The sequence below is a fragment of the Mixophyes fleayi genome, chromosome 2 (genome assembly GCF_038048845.1).
Source record: "Mixophyes fleayi isolate aMixFle1 chromosome 2, aMixFle1.hap1, whole genome shotgun sequence".
In the NCBI taxonomy this organism is placed as follows: Eukaryota; Metazoa; Chordata; class Amphibia; order Anura; family Limnodynastidae; genus Mixophyes; species Mixophyes fleayi.
The window spans coordinates 270823327-270843501 of NC_134403.1; the positions used below are offsets into that span (position 1 = coordinate 270823327).

General features: G+C 39.4%; 1 protein-coding gene across 1 annotated transcript in view; it reads right to left on the reverse strand.

Annotated features, from left to right (window-relative positions):
- Window positions 1-19888, reverse strand: part of PLXNA2 (plexin A2) — a 249656-nt gene extending 229768 nt beyond the window's left edge. Inside the window, exon 1 of the mRNA XM_075196217.1 lies at window positions 19519-19888. The gene's annotated coding sequence lies outside the window, so the exon portion shown is untranslated. The remainder of the gene's footprint in view (window positions 1-19518) is intronic.
- Window positions 19889-20175: the final 287 nt, after the last annotated feature.

The following is a 20175-nucleotide window of genomic DNA, read 5'->3' on the forward strand; positions in this document are numbered from 1 at the left end:
AGGAAACTAACAATGGCATAAGCAGACATGTTTTTGAGGATATTATGGCACACGCACACGCACACACACACACACATATACTGTGCATTCTACAAGGCTATACTTCATTACTGGGCAAGGTTACAATTAAGGACAGATACGCTAAGGCGTTTTTGATGCATTACAAACACAGTGAAGTGAGTGAAGCACATCAATACGGATTAACAAACAAAACAGTAAGTGAACCCTCCCTACAGTCTGCTCCACCATTTGATTGGCTGTTATAATAAAATTTATTCAACTGTTATGCACCCGACCAAACTTGTAAGGAATGAATGAACACATGTACAGACGTGTTCCAGATACATTCAGGTACAATGTGTTAAAATGTCCCTGTGCACAATATGGGCCTTATTCATTAAGGCACGTAAATGGCGATATGTGCCGTGTTTTGGCCAGAAAAGAACCATACGCCAGTGAATGCAGCAACATTCAATTTATCATTGAGTGCAAAGGAACCTTACGACAGCCTACAAGTTCATGGGCGGAACAGGGAGGTGTATGCACGTAGCCAATGTACACTGAGTGTGCCAAGCTCGAGCGCACGCAGCAGCATCCGGTTCAAGCTTTGGGCATCTCAAAGGTACATGTTGTTCTGTTGTATCACTTGCTCCAGCTACAGGTCTGGTGTAAGTACTGAGTGATAGTGATGACGGCTGTGTATGCAAGCTATGACATGTGTTTGAAATCAGAAGCAATTGTAAAAATGCATTTTATGTACAATAGACATTCATAACATCCTAATAAATGTATTTTATGGAGAGAATTTTTTTTAAAAAAACAACAACTTTGTCATCAAAGACTATATTATTAACAGATGATATTAATTGAATATTTTTCTTCTGTGCGTTCTTTTGGAACTTTATATTCCGCATATGTATTGGACATATCCTGCAGTGTATTGTCTGAGCACACCTACACCCATATTCAACAATAGCCATATCTTTACATATGCTCCTTGTTGAATACGGACATGCCTATGTCCGAATTACATGTTTTTTAAAAAAAAACACACAATACGTGAATCAGGCCCTATATGTCCTTAAATAATGGTGCTTCCATTGTTTGTGGTGAATGTCTTTTGTGGGCCAGATAATAAATATGTCTGTACTCACAAATTCTAGGGTAAATGTGGCTCTAAAATTGCTTAAAGGGAAAACAGATTTTATTGAAAATAGGTAAAAATTCACATTTTTTTATAATAAATGTTTGCCAAAAAATATGGATGTAAGTCTACATGCATAAATAACCTTATATCTGTGCATACTACCATTTAATGGTATGTGTTGGAGCATCATATTGCAATATACACCTACAGAAGAGTGCCCCCGGTGTTCAATTTATGACCAGATGTTTTATGAATATTCGCTTGATTTCCTCAAGCAGTAGCTTTTAAACAAATTATCTGCAGTGGTGTACACTTTGAGAGCTCAGCATAACCTATATTGTTCTTTGAAAAGCAATCAAAGTTTTAATGTATAATTTTAAGGGTTAAAATCCTTAAAGCATAACATCTACTAATCTTCACTAAAAAATTAAAATAATAAAATAATGCTTAAATAAAAAGTGAGGCTACAGAATGAAGTGTAGCTCAAGAGGTGTGCAGAGATCCAGGAGATAGTGAATATGATAAACTAGGCTTACAGGAAACTCTGATAATATTAATAATGAATTTCAATTGAAAATGTCAAGATTGTTTCTTTGGCAGTACATAACGTTGAATTCTGGTGCACTGAACAAGAGTCTGCATCGTAGAGCTTATCACATAATGTATAATGTATTATAATGCTTAACAAATTAGCGTTTCCACAGTCTCCTGGATACTGACCTCTGTCCTACTTTATTTGAGTAAATTTGAATGCACTGTGCCTTTACCAGAAACTGATGCTGTATACTGTTATTGAAAACCACATAGCTGGTTTGGGAACAAACAACAAATGACAATAAAAACAAGTTCAGGGTGACTTCAAATATCTTTGTATCGTAAAAGTTGTACCGTATGTTACCTTAATGGTCCAGTATCCACATTAGGCCTCTTATCTACTGGCATAACAAATAATGCTTTTACTAGCATTATTTAACACATGTAAACAGCTATGGGGATGGAACCTATTGGTTCCAATGACTCCATACCCACTTGCATTTGTTGCTCTATTAACTTGCGTTCAACTGCAGTGTCCTCCACTGACCTATAGGTGTCTCTATATATTATTATTATTATGAATTTTTATTTATAGGGCGCCACTAGGTATCCGTAGCGCCGTACAGGGACAGACAGAAACACGGTACAAGGAGAGACAGCACGGTACAGTTAACAAAAAAGCACAGTAACTCGGAAGCTCAAAGTACAGCTAGATGAAAGGTGAGGGCCCCCAGCGGGGTAGAGAGAGGGGTAGAAGGGCAGAAGGACATCACGAAAGAGACAAGGAGCTGGAGAGCAGAGTTAAGGTGGTGGAGAACAGGAGGAGAGGAGGCCCTGCTCGATGGAGCGTACAATCTAAGGGGAGGGTAGGACGGACAGAGACACAAGGATAGGAAGAGGAAAGGGGGAGTACAGAGGCAGGGACAGAGAGGGGGGAAGATGAGAACAATGAGGAGGGAGGTAGGCGGGGGACAGGAAGGAGAGCAGGAGTGGGAGGGGGGTAGGTGGGAGACTGGAAGGAAAGCAGTTAAGTGGGGGACTGAAAGGCTTTAAGGAAGAGGTGAGTTTTTAAGGCCCGTTTGAAGCTGGACATGTTGGGGGAAGTTCTGATGGAGCGGGGGAGCTGGTTCCAGTGGAGGGGGGCAGCGCGGGAGAAGTCTTGGATGCGAGCGTGGGAGGAGGTAACCAGGGGGAAAGAGAGGCGACGGTCATTGGCCGAACGCAGAGGGCGGGATGAAGCGTGAATGGAGATGAGGTTGAAGATGTAGGGAAGAGTGGCGTTGGAGAGGGCCTTGAAAGTAAGTGTGAGGAGCTTGAACACGATTCTGTAGGGGATGGGGAGCCAGTGAAGGGATTGGTAGAGTGGGGAGACAGAAGAGGAGCGACGAGAAGGGAAAATGAGCCGAGCGGCTGCATTGAGTATGGAGCGAAGGGGAGCGAGATGAGAGCGGGGGAGGTCAGTAAGGAGGAGGTTGCAGTAGTCCAAGCGGGAGATAATATAATATATATCATATGACTGACTTTCAATGGGTATATTACCTCACTGAGAATTAAAAAAAATGCTACATTTTCACTATTACACTTACAGATATCTTAATGGTTCAATGTTTATATTGGGTGTTGTTAGAATATAGTATCATTACTTTTTCTTTCATATCTGCAATGGTACTGCAAAACAGGATATTTCTTTTTGCAGGAGTGAGAATTGAAAAGTAGCCTAACGCCTATTCACAACTCCAATTTAAAATTTGGTGGTACAAACAATTACCAAAAATCCATCTCTATTAACATTATTATGATGGAACTGGAAATCAGCTAACGATGATACAGTACATGATACAACTATTATCTAGCTGAAATGTGCTTTCTATTAATTAGAAGTATTACCTATGCACAACAAGTATATTAAAAGAGCACACACCTCCCTCTGATTTCCTGTAGACACAAATATGGGAGGGGAGGGTAATGAAATTGAGTAGTTATATTCACAAGAAGGACAGACTTAATAAACACTTATACTCCGAAAGAGCTCTGTTCCCCTCTGGGGATTACCAATTGTTTTGCTTAGCATTATTTAAGCATGATTTGTTTGGCTATGCCGTGCAGCAGACATGAATTTGCGAGGCAAACATTGCACACACACCATCATACAAAGGGTCATCTCAAAAGCTAACATTTGCAAAGTAGGAAAGATTTGCCCATAATAAGTATGAGTTATATTACATAAACCTACAGGGAGCTACTTAAAATAAAGATACAATTCCCAACTTTATAGGATATATATCCCATAATAAATATATATATATATATATATATATATATATATATATATGATGGGCATTTAAAATTTGGGCCACAGAATTGGAGCTTGCTTACATCAGCTGTCGGCTGCACTTACAATGCCTTTAGTTGCAGTGGTAGTTAAAATAGAGATGCAAATATTTTGTCTTGTAAAACAATTGATTGGAACGCTAATTACAAACCAAATATGGGGAAGAGCACTTAATTACTTTTATGAAACAACTGATCCAAATAACGTGGATTTTGGAAGTATAAGACAGGTCAGCATTTTGAGGGCTATACCTAATTATGTACAGATGTAATAATCAGTGATACAGTAATTTTTGACCTCCATAGGTACGATTAAATAGATATGTATTGTCAGCTTTCATGACTTGGAGCTCCTAGCCCTGATGTAAATTATATCAAATTCATGGGGATGTGGATCTTTGAGTTTATATTACACCCCTTGGATTTTTTTTATGTTGAAAGCCTAATCTTAGTAGTGAAGAGTCTTGAAAAATTGGACAGTACAAGTTAAAAGTGTCAATTGAGCAATTGAAAATAGGGTTAATGTCCAATTTGGCCACACACATAGGAGGCCAAATTGGACAACATCCAGCCATTTGGCCCCTCTGTCATCTTCCGAACAGGACCTATAATGATCCTATTGATTTCAAAGGGGTCACTATCGGAATATGCTGCAATATTGGTTCAATTGACCGATATCAACTGTAACCATGTAGAGTGTATGGACAGCATTTATGCTATTTAAAGATTCAATCTACTTTCCAAAATTGGTTCTAAAAATCACTGACTTGAATAGAGGATGTCCATTCCCTGTAACCCACTTCTTCTGGACTGGGGTGACCCTTAATGAAATCGGCCTCCTCCAAGACCTGACTTGTCGCAGCCTGCCACCTCACGCCGCTACTTGAAGTGGCAGAACAACATGACGGTTGGGCAATCCAGCCTTACACTCTGTTGCGGAAAAGCTCTGCAAATTTGTGAGGGGTAATTTTATCAGGTGTGCTCACCAGTGCAGAGGATGTGGTCCTAAGGCAGGGAGTTCCAATATAAATAGAAAGTGCATTAATATCATCTTCACTTTAAACTTCCATGAATGGTAGTTCTGGTTTGTTAGACTATCAGCAAACCAGAGCCATTTTTTTAAGCTTCTGAATGTCATGTTTATCCTAGGTCAACATCATTTTAACAAAGAGAGAGTTTGTTGGTTATTGGTTGGGGAAATTAAATTGATGTGTGGTAGAGAGAGGTAATGTGTGTGCATGTCATGTTATCTGCTCGGTGTAAAGGCCATACTGACAAGGAGCATGACTGTAGACATAGACATCTGACATAGACCTACCTTAATAGGCAGCTCTATGGAGTGTCAGCATGACAAAGAGGTCAATGGCAGGTCGAGCATGAAAGAAAGGAGAAAAACATAGTAATACATACAAGATTCCAGGGCGATGAAAAGGTTCATTAAAATTCAATCATTTTGGTCCAAACACTACAATAGCTGATTTTAATTTTTATACAATACAACTAATTTAAATAATGATGATGTGCATGCATCTCATTGGGTGAAATCAAATGAGTTCAGTAACCACTGCCTACTAATGTACAATTCATACAAGCCATTGAAGTCAAAGCTCTGTTTTTGCCTAGCTTGTCTGCAAACTAATTTACTGAGTGGAAGAAAAAATCTAATCAGACATTTGCAAATCATCAAATGCCTCCATGAGGAATTGGAAGAACACCATATTAAATCTGCATCCCCTGTAAAAGTCAGTTATGTCTCTTTAACTTAAGTCACTCTGGTTATCTGTAAGAAGACACATGAGTTGCTGCTAATGAGTTGCGGTATGTTCAGTGTCATTCCATATCCATGGCAATCCCAGACAGATTAACACAGCGGGATTTGGTCACATGACATATGGCGTATAATGCTCTGACACGCCCCTTTTCTCAGCATGCACGCCCCACCCTGCACCTCAGGTGGCCACTAAGGAGCGCCATGATTCAGACTCAAAGTTCAGGTCACACGCTCCTGTGATGAAGCAGTAACCAATGCTTTCATGTGTGATACATTTTTTTTGCAGTGGCAGACATATCAGTCATATTAAAATCTACAAGATATAGCATATTTGTAAAGGGAACACTAAGGCTGTGTATACACTACAGGATTTTCAGCAGATTATCGGATCAATCAAACGATAAACGACCGCTCGGCCCGCTATCTCAATAGTGTGTACACTGCAGCGATGAACGATTATTGTTCCAGAGCACATTGTATCGTTTCATTTGAATTTTAAACCGGACTATAAATCGCGTTCAATCGATGGCACAATGTCGTTGCAATTCTGCAGTGCGTATACAGTCAAGACCGGTGGTGTCCATACATCTCTATGGAGTGTGCAGATTCACAATCTTTTCAGCTGATGGTCATGACAGATAAGGAGAACAGATCTGAAGGTAAATCTTGTAAAATGTGTTTAGTGTTTAAAAATTAATCGGCATGCTGATCGGGACTTTTTTTCCCTTTTTCTTTATTTTTTTATTTTTCTTTCTTTAATCGTTGGTAAAATCGTTATAGATATTGCAGCAGGAGAAATTTGTGTACCCAGTCTTAGTTGTAGGCGGCCCTCCTGGAAATGTGTGCTTCCGCTCCAAGTTAAAAAGACACAAAACTTGCTGTATGTAAGCCCCCAAATGCACATACACACACAAAAGTCTATTTGGGATTGCTATTTTCCAAAGAAAATTGATTATAGCATTTACTCATTACACATTTAACTATGGTATATCTTGGTATACTTTCGAATATAAAAAAGGAATATTTGCAAAGACACCAACTACAATATCGCTTCTAGTTTGCCAATGAATATATGATACTAACACTACAATAATACGTACTGTGTGTGTATTACAATACTCAATTCCTCATAAAAATATTGTAAATGGATCATTGTAATTAAAACTTGCTGCAGCAAATAGTTAATTTAAATGGCAATGTACAAACTTGGCCATTTTTTCTGACGTTCTGCAGCAGGTGTGTCTGGCATCAAGCTCTCTCTATGTCCTCCATAGTGCCCCCACATCTGCACTAGACAAAGGCCTTGCAGAAACAGCACCTGTTATACTGCTCTGGAGGAGGTGCAGGGGGGCCACTAGCGCCCTCCGGCTGTCCATCATCCCGACACAAAAAGAAGCCTATTTGTCAGGCTGATGAAGGGTGCTTCTTCATGCAGTGCTAGTTGTATAACGTGTTGAATGACAAGGCCACTTTCACACAAATGCTTTGCTATGATTGTTAAAATGTCAGTTGCTGTGTCTATGGGAGCCATTTACTAACAAGTTGCAAAAGTTGAAATGTGCAGTAACCCATAGCAACCATAGACACCTGGTTTCCTTATCTAATTTCCACAGATAATTGACAATTGGTTGCCCTTGGTTACATTATATTTACACTTTTGATAGCTGTTATACGTCTTTAGCGAAAATAAAATGGCTACCAGATTTGCATGTGCATCAGTTGGAAGCACCTAAACTTCTATATATCATTTATGAAGATCCATCAATTAATGCAATGTGTCAATGTAGATTAGGACTGCAGTTGTGAGGGAGTTGTGGCCTTCAGTTGTATACAATACAAGTAGCCAAATATGTTCCTATTTAAAATTAAATAGCGAATTAAATCTTTACATATCGTGGAATTATAGATGAATCATAATGTAGGGTCAAATCCTGGCTTGGACTTCATGACTATCAGGTGCTAAATCTTCTCTAACAACTGCCTATTGCTAGTGACCCCACCACTATATAAACAGCAAATAAGGACCCCTTGGCTTTTCTTTTCCTGCCTAGTTTAATGAAACACACCCTGCTTAACCTCTGGTCTTATATTATATTCATGACAAGTAAACCGCCTGACGTATGAAATGACATATTCTTTGTGGCTATGGATGAATGCAGACATAGTCTGTGCACTTATTACCAATTCATTGGAGTAAAGTAAGAGAGAATTAAAACAGTTGTACTCCTAACTCCCAGTTTGTCCGTAGGCAAACATCCTTCCTGATGGCATGGTGTACATAGTACATTCATAGCTAATGTATTATCCAGGATTCGAGGCCCCTCTAGCATTTACTGCAGCAGTGAATATGTGTATGCGGAACTTTGTCTTTACTTAGCTTTTTTGCCCACTGTTTTCATTCTCCTTTCATGTTTTGAATCCCTCTCCTTTGCTTTTCTCATGGCATGACATTGAACGGGACATAGCTTATCTAAAACAGCGACATCATTTAACAACATAGATATTTGTTAAAGCGTGTAGTAATGCCAAAACATTTAATGATACAATTCAAAATCTTTCTGTACTCAAGCTGACTCATAATGGCAAAACGTGTCTACATTTACAAACTGTGGTAAGTGCATCCTAAGAGGCTACCTCAATAGACTGAAGGGGCACTTCAACCTGCTACATACAACTCAAAAATAACATTCACTTATTAGTAAAAAAATATAAAAATAGGTTTACCATTACAAGGCAGTATATGTTAAGATTAATAATGAAAAAACCCAGCCCTAGCACACCTGCAAAGTATCATTCCTTATGTAAAATATAGCTATATATCAAGGAGTTATTTGACTGACTTAACCTTTACGATCTAATAGTAATAGTTGATGCAACTTTGATACCTGTAGATTTGTACAGGATCATAACTGGAAGCTACAGGCAGCCCAAATTACATTTTGGAAGCGTCAGTCCATGCCACTCACCAACTGTAAACACTCAATACATTGTAAGCAATCAGATAAAGATGTCTAACCAATATACCATAGTTGCCTACTCTCCCGGAATGTCCGGGAGACTCCCGAATTTTTGGGAGTTCTCCCAGGCTCCCGAGAGAGCAGGCAAAAATCCCGGATCCAGCTGTCGCCGGTGTTTAAGATGGTGGGGGCGGGGCTAAACACACCACTGTGGCCCCGCCCCCTACTGTTATTGGTCAAAATTGCCTAAGCTTGACAGGGACGGAGCCTAACGGTGCACCCCTCCCGGACCCCCTCCCGGAAAGCTGCCTTCAAAAGTAGGCAAATATGCAATATACAGATATAGCACATTCTCCTGAGATAAATGGCACAGAGGGCACTCTGGATTGTGCCTGAAATGCTTTACCACCTCCATTCTGTTTCAATGGTGGAGTTAAGTGGGTGGAGTAAAGTGCGATCAATGGACCATTGAAATTATGTTCAATCATGTTGTTTGTCTCAGTGATTTTTTTAAAATGTAATTTTGGTCTAGAACTGCCAGGGGAGCCATTTAAAACTGCACATGTGTGAAATAAAGTGTTGTCCTGGTGTATTACAATTAAGTGCACAATGCAGTGTTAGCAATATAGTAAGCGCAGTGGAGCCAGGAAATATATATCTAAAAGGGCTGACATGGCAACGTGATTGTTGCCTGAATAATTCAACATACAGTCAGGCTAAGGGCACATTTTGCTCTATGTCATGGTCTCATGGGGTGCTAAGGTTATTGCAGTATTTACACTACACACTAGCATGTGGAATAGCATTTTATCCCTCAATAAATGATCTCTCCAAATTCAGCAGTCTGGAAATGACAGTGTTAAGAACTGAGGATTTTTTTGAGAAGAAAGTCATTGTTCAGAGTTGCACTGAAGAGCAGATTCTCAACACTGCTTTTCAGGGTGAACCACTCATTAGATTAGCTTTTAACTGTTTCATTTCCAATCATTTTTGTGATTTAACAAAAACAAAGTCAAAACACGACAACGGTCGTAATTGTCAACTGTCCCTATTTCCTAGAGATAGCACGTGGCTTAGTGGTTAGCAGTTCTGCCTCACAACACTGGGGTCATGATTTTAATTCCCGACCATGGCCTTATTTGTGAGGAGTTTGTATGTTCTCCCCGTGTTTGCATGGGTTTCCTCCGGTTTTCTCCCACACTCCAATAACATACTGGTAGGTTGATTGGCTGCTAACAAATTGACCCTAGTCTGTGTGTGTGTTAGGGAATTTAGACTGTAAGCCCCAATGGGTCAGGGACCAATGTGAGTGAGTTCTCTGTACAGTGCTGCGGAATTAGTGACGCTATATAAATAGATGATGATGATGATGATAGCTCAGGGGTATAAAGACACGTCACGGAAATGTCCCTGGTTTTAAATTTTGACTATCTGCAATGTACATTTCCTGTTATTTTGTATATTAATACAATTCCCGCTATCCATATTTATTCACTGAGCTTTATAACCTAATGTTTATTAACTAGGAGCAGCATTGAAAATGCAAATAAATGGCATTATAATCAAGTTCAGTAAATATACCATGACATGGATTTTAGTCCTGGAATATCTACTTAGACCGTACTACAAATAACGTGATGAGATAACCTTGCCTAACACCGAAGTGTCACTGTAAATTATTTTTAAATGTTGGCAAGTATGCGAACCTTATACTCTCTCCTATAGCAGTTCACCTAGTATGCAAATCTCGATAAAGCTTTCAGAATGAATTTTATATGACATTTTCCAAGCTGATGAGGATATAGTCATATTGGCATTTTCCATGATCTGAAATACTCCATAAAATATACATGGATCCGATGGCACTGTCTGTATGTGTGTTTTCTCCCAATAGCCATCCATCCATATGACGTATGGGGTCTAATAGATATTGGTATCTAATTCAGAACGCACATGTTTTTGTGAGGGAGGCAGAAACACTTTGAGCCAGGGATGATAAATTGCATAATCTGCCTCATTGTGAGTGCTGAATATATTAATAAAGGAAGGCTGAATTGTGTTATTTAGAAATGCATTTATCTGATATAATGCTGGAAGGAGCTGCGCTGCCTGTAAATACTACTGGAGTATAAATATCATTATGTGTGTATCGCTCCTCTGACTGCTGTGTAAAAATACAGACAGAGCATTTCATGCACACAGTCTAATATTTTTTTCAACGAGTGTCAGACTGGCGTTATCGCTGTACTAGCTGCTGTTTCACGTGACATCAGCCAGTGCTGTATCACAACCTGATTTGTGATAATGTTGTTTCCATCTGAGAGCACTGGCTCCGCTTCTGAGTGCCTTATTGCCATGCATGATACAGTCCAGTTCATAATGGCTTAGGGCCCCCTGCTGCCTTAATCATATACAATATGATGTACTGGAAGAAAAAAACAGTGTACACTAAGGGCTGTATGTATATTTATACACAAACACAGAGCACACAAATGCACATAATTCATTTGTTTAGAAATGACGCTATTTTTTGACATTATTTGCAGTGATATATACCCAGATGAAATATACCCAGTTGCTGTGCATGTCTGCACATGCATATCTATGTCTAGTTTCAAAATGTATCATGTGACATGTTATCTAACTTACATTAATATAAACACCATTTGTGTTATTCAAGGTTTCATCAAAAGCAGGTACAGGAGGTAGAGGAATCACAGGATTAAAGACCATTTTCATGAAGCAGCCTTATCCAAGAATACAAGGTACAGTCGTCTCTCATGTCACCCACAAGTCTAGGCACACGTAACACAAGCTTCAATGTATGGTTTATGAATGAATCTATGAATAGAGCTGGGATGATAGCTATCAGTCCATTCTGTTGTGTGGTATGGTGGAGGTAGCAATCGGATAACCTAATTTGTGACCAAATGCAGAACAAGGCAGATGTTTTGTGGGAAGTGTCAGAAAATGTCACACATCTCTACATGTGACTAAGATATTACTTTATGCACAGTTAAGGCAAATAATTGGGAGCTGAAATTTGCATAAAAAATTCAATCATGTACACTATATGGGGGTCATGTAGAATTGGACCCAATTCACATTTCCAACTTAAGTGTAAATTGTATCCAAGCCATACATACTGTATATTAAGATACGTGTGCCTTGGAATAGTAAGCAAAATGCTTACTACCAATGATCGTATCATACACCGGAGGAAAGCAGCCACAGCAAACACGACTCTTAGAGGAGTATCAGCCACTACTGCGCCATCAGCATACTGCACCATGCCTACGCTGTCCTCCCACAACCTCCGCCTTTCTGCCTCTCTAAGGGGCATATTTAAGAAAGCACGATAATGCACTATCGTGCACTTACCGTGAAATTAAGGTCCCTCTGTGTCCTCCGCATATTTATGAAAGGTGCACTGCAGCAGATATTGTGGATATCTGCTGCATTGCACTTCTCTTCCTTTTTGGGAGCAGTCACCATTCTACAGTACGGTGACTGCTCCTGGCCGCAATCTAACAAGTTCCGATAATGAAGCTGGCGTACATTATCATAATTGAAAAAATCCAATGCTGTCAGCTCTGCTCCGAAGAGCAGAGCTGGACAGTGCATGTGTGGAGGGATCACATGATCCCTCCCTGTCACTCACCGCTCGCTCTCTGCAATGATAGTTGCAGAGACAGAGCAGGGAACTTTGTGTGCATGTGCAGTTCTTCGAACCGCACATGCGCAATTATAGGATGAAGAGGAGCGAAGAACACCTGAAGGAGATCCTGAGACAGCGCTTCCAAAGAGGGGGGTAAGTATGATTTTTTTTATCACAGAAACAGCAGTTTTTTGGAACCGTTTTTAATAAATTTGAGAAATAGTTCAATCCTTATCCATGTGATAAGGATTGATAACTATTTTTCATTTTTGCCGATGATTGATAAATGTGCCCGTAAGTGTAGAGAGGTGCAAGGGGAATATAATTCTCTGTCTGAGGGCACACTGAGACGTACGTTTTTCTACTGCGTTTTTTGGTGAATTCAATTAGCTGCGAGGTGTCTCCGGAACAGTCCGTGGGGACATATTGTGTCAAAGTTTTTACTAAACTCTCCGCTCATTTTCCCTCACTTCCAATAGAGATGTGAGGGAAATGGGCAGAGATTCTGTACCATAATCGCCAGAAATGTGTGCAGCCGGACATCCAGGTATCGAGGTGATGTCCAGCAGCACCTGACAGCCAATTGAATTCCTCCATATGAGTCTGACTTGCATCTGAATCTCACAAAACACAAATCCCTTCTGTCATGTAGATTGACGTCTGAATCTACATGACCCCCTATATGTACAATGTATATAACATCTTACAATACAAATAATTTAAAACAAGCTTTTATGAATGTGGCTTCTTACAGAGGGGTGTTTGTCACTACAATGTTTCTACATCACTACGATAAGAGCCTCATCTCACCTATGTGATGGGGAGTAATGGGACCAGACTCCCTGCACCGTCTACATCTGTTTCCTGCTTGCCTACATTCCCTTCTTCACATAATGACACTGACCCTAGCGCATGCAGCCATGTTCTCACTAACATAACCTCAGGATTAGACACAGCTCTGCCTCCCACATAATTAGAGCACTCATCTCCTGCTGCTGGGAAAATTCTGCTGATCTGATCGGCCAAGAATTAGGCTACACATCTTCAAGAGATTGAATACAACAAGGTGTTTGGTTCTGAAACACCACAAAAACAGTATCTGTGTGTAGTACATATTGTATTGATGAATAAGCATGGTACTTGTATATGCATGTGGCGGGACTGAATTGTTAGCAATACAGACAAACTATTGCTCACTATTAAAAGCACACAGTTAATATGACCTGCCCTCCCTTAATTTTGTGTCCCTCAGGGACATTTCAATCTGTGGATTATGCACCTTCTCTCTGCTACGATACTGTTTCAAAGTCAAAACTAGACGAAATTTTAATAGAGCGTCTGGAGCGATATTCACACGATGTCTCTTTTCTACATGAGGAAATGATCTGTGGAACATGATTGCGTAGTTTAATCTTTTAAACATTAGTATGTCAGCTTTGCAGCTAAAGTCTGTTTCTGGTATTAGTAAACTGTGCAGAACATATAAATTCCAGTTCTAAATTTAGATGTATATTTTAGGCATCGATACCAAGTGAAGTTTTTTTTTCATTTTGCTAGTCCTACATTAACTAATCTGTCTTTGGTCTTACTGAATAAGACAGAAGTAGGTATTTACTAGACTTACTTTACTGATAGTCTTTGAGTTCACTCAGGAAAGCAGAACAAGGCTTGTACTCGCCTCACATCAGCAGCCAGTGTGGTGACTTCGATAGACATAACATAACCAATACTAGTTCTAGTTAAAAATTTAAGTCAATGGGGTGTATTTACTAAACTGCAGGTTTGAAAAAGTTTATAGGTTGCATATAGCAACCAATCGGATTCTAGTTATCATTTATTTAGTACATTCTACAAAGTGACAGGGAGAATCTGATTGGTTGCTATAGGCAACATCTCCAATTTTTCAAACCCATAGTTTAGTAAATATACCCTAATGTCTTAATACATTCAAGTTTCAAGCCTTGTTGCAAGGTGCATGTTAACTGTAATCAATGGAGTTATAGGTCTTTGCTGGACAAAGCACAGCTTGAAAAAATTGTGTTGCAGAATATCTAACTTGTCTGTCTACTAACCCTTACCCAAAAGCATTTATATTCTCTCTTGTTTTGCATCATTGAAACCGATATATAGCAACTGATATATTTTGTTTCATCATTACATCCCTATTGGTTTATTTAGTACATTCTACAAAGTGACAGCGAGAATCTGATTGGTTGCTATAGGCAACATCTCCAATTTTTCAAACCCATAGTTTAGTAAATATACCCCAATGTCTTAATACATTCAAGTTTCAAGCCTTGTTGCAAGGTGCATGTTAACTGTAATCAATGGAGTTATAGGTCTATGCTGGACAAAGCACAGCTTGAAAAAATTGTGTTGCAGAATGTCTAACTTGTCTGTCTACTAACCCTTACCCAAAAGCATTTATATTCTCTCTTGTTTTGCATCACTGAAACCGATATATAGCAACTGATATATTTTGTTTCATCATTACATCCCTATTGGTTTACCAGGGAGTCATGAAAACGAGGACCATAACTACATTCATTCTTTAGGAAACCAATGCAGAGCTGCCAATGCTACTGTCTTTCCCATCCTTAATGCAAATCTGAGAACCAGCAGAGCAATAAGAAGGTAGTGTCACAGAATGATTGTGACCAGACACCAAATGACCGGATTTGTGGCCAGTTTTATCTACAGCAAAGCAAGTATGACCGGATCTGTGAACAATGTTGTCCACAGTAAAACAGGTACTCTCAGGTCAACTGATGACCTCATACATGTAGTGATGGGGAAGGGGAGATGGTCAATAGCCAATCCGATTATTCATCCTGAGCAAACAAGCCATAGATCAAGTTTCGGTCATTCAAAACAAGTTTTAGGCATCCACCTAATATCAACGGATTTGCTTGAAGACAGTCTACAAGTGTATGGCTAGCTTTGGGCATATATGAAACCTCAGCAGTACAAGCAAGCCCCTACTTAGCAAAAATAAAAACAGGGATCATCAGTGCACTGCGCAAGCAAGTATTCATCCCGGCAACAGTAGCATCTGCATCTTTTACCTCCCACTTGTCTTAGTTTATATTGACAGGGCAAAACACCTTACCTAAGTGGCTTCAGTAAAAGTGCCATGACTAAATGAGTTGATAATGTATGTGTGTTTTACGGTCAATCAGCGCTGACCACAAAAGTTATTTAAACTTTAATTCAACATCTTTGTGTATACATTCTTAAATTGCCATTCACATGTTAGATAGCCCTCTTCCGATACTGTTATGTTTTCTAATTACATAGTTAGAGCAATCAGAATATAATCCTTTCCATTTAGCACAATAATAATTACATATTTTTAGACCACCAAGTACACGCCTCTGCAAAGTATAACAAGACTTTGAAGACTTTCTACGGACAAACTGCAAAAAGTTTGCCGCTTATCAAAACAACCGGACTTGTGTGTTTAATTCGCTCTACCAGTTCCAGATCTGTGTATGATAGGTAATGGTACAAACTAAAAAAATAGTGTCATTATGTGACCAGGAAAATAGAAACAACTGTGCAAAAGGGTGACAATGCAACCAAAAGTATTGTAAAATGTGAGATGTCATTATGTTTTTGCTAAATAACACTGTGATTCTTCTAAGTGCCTATTAGCACTATGTGCTGGCAGTACACTAAACTACGCACATCCACACTCTCACTGTAGGGGTATTTGCGGGTCTTTGAAGGGTGTCGGAATGAAATGATTGACAAAGATTTAACCTTGATCAGTCTCTTAGAGAAAACTCCTTCTAACAATATTGTAGTTTTAACTGTAGGAACCCAAATAATTTACCAGACTCTACAAGGCCATAAAGTTTAATCAGCAACACTTATACTTCTCAACTCATGAGAACTGATTCACAGTGTCCTCTACTTACCCCTGAGGTGTGATCTATAGTGTTACCTGCTTAACCTGACAACTGACTTAATGTTTTAATGCATGGAGTGTGTTACACAATTTTACGCTATGCTTCAGTGACTCACAGTGCAAATAAAACCACAGAAATGTAATGTACAATTAAGACCAGCATGGATATCTAAATATATTGAAAAATGTGCCAAATCATACTACAAAACTACTTTATCGACTCAGGCAAAACAAGTGTCACGTATGTATGCTAATACAAATAATGTAAATATGCTACAACCATAAAATATGATCAGCAATGCCATACAATGCATTTTTTTTTAACAATCAACTTTCTTATTAATGCAATGCAATAGATGGGACCATCTAAGTTATATAAGACAAAGCCATCCTCTTCACATTTACACTTAAAAAGAAAACCCATTTCAACTGATAAGTGCATTTCTGCACCAATTGTAAAGCACTACGGAATATGTTGGCACTATATAAATAAATGATGATGATGATGATGCTGTGAACAATCTCACAGCATCTTTGATAAGGAGAAGTTCTTCCTCGGTGCCTCACCAGGGCCATCTTAACATTATGGGCCCCCAGGCAAAGCAGTGTACCGGGGCCCCTAGATATAGATATAGGTATAGATATATACAGATACAGATATAGATATATAGAGATAGAGATAGATAGATGTACTTGCTCAGTGACCCTTGAAGGTTTTTTTTTTTGCAGGTTTTTTTCTTTTGCAGAATTATTTATTCTAATTAGGAGCCCTGCCTATGGGGCCCCCTTGCCCGTGGGCCCCCCGGGCAGCTGCCCATCTTGCCCAATGGAAAAGATTGCCCTGTGCCTCACAATGTTAGTACACAGACACAAAAATAGCCTGTTTGCTTTTTGACATCTGCTGAAACCCAACATCCTCTTCTATCTGTGATACCCCATAACACATAACATAAACAAAACTTGTGCTTTAAAATATTTGCAAGGCCATGTTTGCTTTATAATCTTGTATTTGCCTTACTTGGGTAGTGATTGCAAATATTCTGGGGAAAGGTTATCCAATTGAATAGATAAAGAGGCAATTGGTGGTGTGGTACTAACCTTCTGACAATTGGTCCATCAATCATAAAAATTAGCTACACCGCCCATTTTTCGGTTAGGAGATTGGTGTATCAAGGTTGCAGTTAACGATCTTTGCTTCTATGGTATTTTAACAACGATGATCACCTTTTTCTACATTTGAAAAGTAGAGCAAAAGTTCAAATCACCAGTTCAAATTGCTTTCCATTGACAATATCCAATCAAATATTAGAGTGTAAGCTCTGCAAGTTAATTTATGAAAAGTGCATAGACTATGGACAGCATATTGCAAATCCCAGCACACCCTTGCCAGTTATGCCATGGTGATTTCACTCTGGACCTGCAGGATATATACTGTAATTAGTAGTAATGGTAATTGAATGAGTTATTTGACTTCAAAGAAACATGCTAAATAATCTGCAGTCCTTACAAAAGGAAGTGTTTAATATTTCAGAATATTCTCTTTCCTTTGCTGTCACAGTAAGTCTTGTGATGCAATCATTTTATTAGCTTGATTTTTTTGATATACATAATAAAAACATGTATTGCAGCACCCATTTAAAGAACGGCGAGTAAGAATATGACCTCTATAGGTGAATAATTGGTGCCACAATACTGTATCCCTATCTAGGTAATAACAGTGAGACCTCAACATTCCTCGCACTGCCTGTGTAATGCATATTTACAAATTACAGCTGATCAATATTCTGTGTATATTATAAGTGATTTCATTTAGGATTCAACAGTGCGGCTCATCACTCAACTTAATATTCTAATTTAGAATTCATTTTTTTTTCAAACTTCAACACCACACCGGCTACAGCATGAGAATGTGCACTGATGAGGTATTGCCGCGCTGTATGAACTGGGGAAGATCTTAATGGATGTGTATCTCACACATCATTTGCACTGAAAAATGGGATGCCACGTATTAATATTAAAGAGAAAAATACAATCACACAATGGAGAGCAATTTGAATAGTGCTGTATGTGTGGTTTTATTTTAACCTCTTCCTTGATGGATGGGGGACAACAGAAATATGTTTATTGGCCAGTATTGTTTCTTATGCTGCTGTCTAGTACAGAGCCATACACAATAAGCCAAATTAGCCAAAAACATATATAAAATATATACAAATAATAAACTTGACAAGGGACATCTGATTATACAGCCAATCTCTCCATAGGTTAATAACAGCAGTGTTTTAACATACTGTATGCCTGTCCATTTTAAGATGCCATTTATCCATTAAAGCAGACATAGCGAATGCAAAATCTCTAGTAATTAGACATCATTTTCTGCTTTATGTTGTTCTAATCAGTGATAAACAATTCCTAAAAATACACAGGCACACACTGACATGATTTAGTATTGTACAACATTAGAGTCATTCTGTATGGCCGTACAAACACATTTTCCGCATGCCTGAGGTCACCGTCTCGCTGGCTGCCACATTACAAAGCCCGTGGAGTTAGGTTACCATCACGTTTTTTGAAAATGTCATCAAGCATTTACTTTTATACAAGCTACAATCAGAGCTTTTAACACCCTTATAATTATTAATCCCATGGTGGTGTAATCGTCATATATGCAATGGACACTGCTGATCACATTTTTGTGGTTATTAGTAGTTATTGGAAATGACGATCACTATGATCAACACGTCAACATCATGATTAGACGGTAACACAGCACCTGCAGTGCATTATTTTACCCACAATCCAGTAGGTAACTGCTGACAGCTCTCTATCTATTGCCGAGGGGCGAAGGGGTTAATTCAGCTGATAACCCATCACGTTTTCCTGTCTCCTATAGCGCTCACACACATACATTCTGCTAGATCTGCTGATGAAGCTCTGATCAGGCAAGTTCCTCCTGATCTCAGCCAAAATCCACAAGCACCACATGGTGGCCCTTTCCCTGCAGAGGCTGAAGGATGACTGGGGATGTGACGGGGATGGGGCAAGCACCCAGCAGCGCTGACTCCTACCTTCAGGGATTGCCCAACGCATTTCGCCGGCGGCTAGGGGTTAATACTACTATGCTGTAGGATGCCTATACATGCCACGATCATTCCCCTGTCCACCCCCAGCATCATCTGTCACCACATGCACACAGCTGCCGGCTCTCACCTCGGCATTTTCCTGGGCTGACCAGCTTGTGCCGTCACCAGCTTCACACTGCCAAAGGGGTAATCCACATGGGAACCACAAAAGGGGGAAACCGAAGATCCACAGGGCCAATCTGTATTCCTAAAGTATCTCCCCGTAGTGAATCACTCAGTCATGCATAGGCTGGGAAGCTGGCTGCTCGTCTCCCTCCTTCCTCGTCTTCCACAATCCCTTGGTTTATGCCCTTCTGTTCTTCTCCTGTGGCAGTCCCTAACAGAACTGCTTTATAGATCGCTGTTTTAATCTTCTCTCGCCTCCTCTCGTCTCCGCTTCTCAGGCAGCTGAGATCTACAGTAGCTCTCTCTCGCTTTCACATGCGAGCTGAGAAACTCCCCCCTGCTATATCCACACACAGTATCAGCAGCCACACTTGCCTGCCAGAGCCTGCCTCCCTCTATTACCATGCAAATCATTAACATACTGTCAGAGGGCAGCTTAACCCTTGCCTGACAAAATACTTTACATAACATGCTGGAAGCCTTAAAATACCCAAAAGAACACACACAAAGTATACATATGTATATTGTCATACTGTAATATATATATTCATATGTTTATGTATGAATAAATATTGTCATATTATAATATATATATATATATATATATATATATATATAT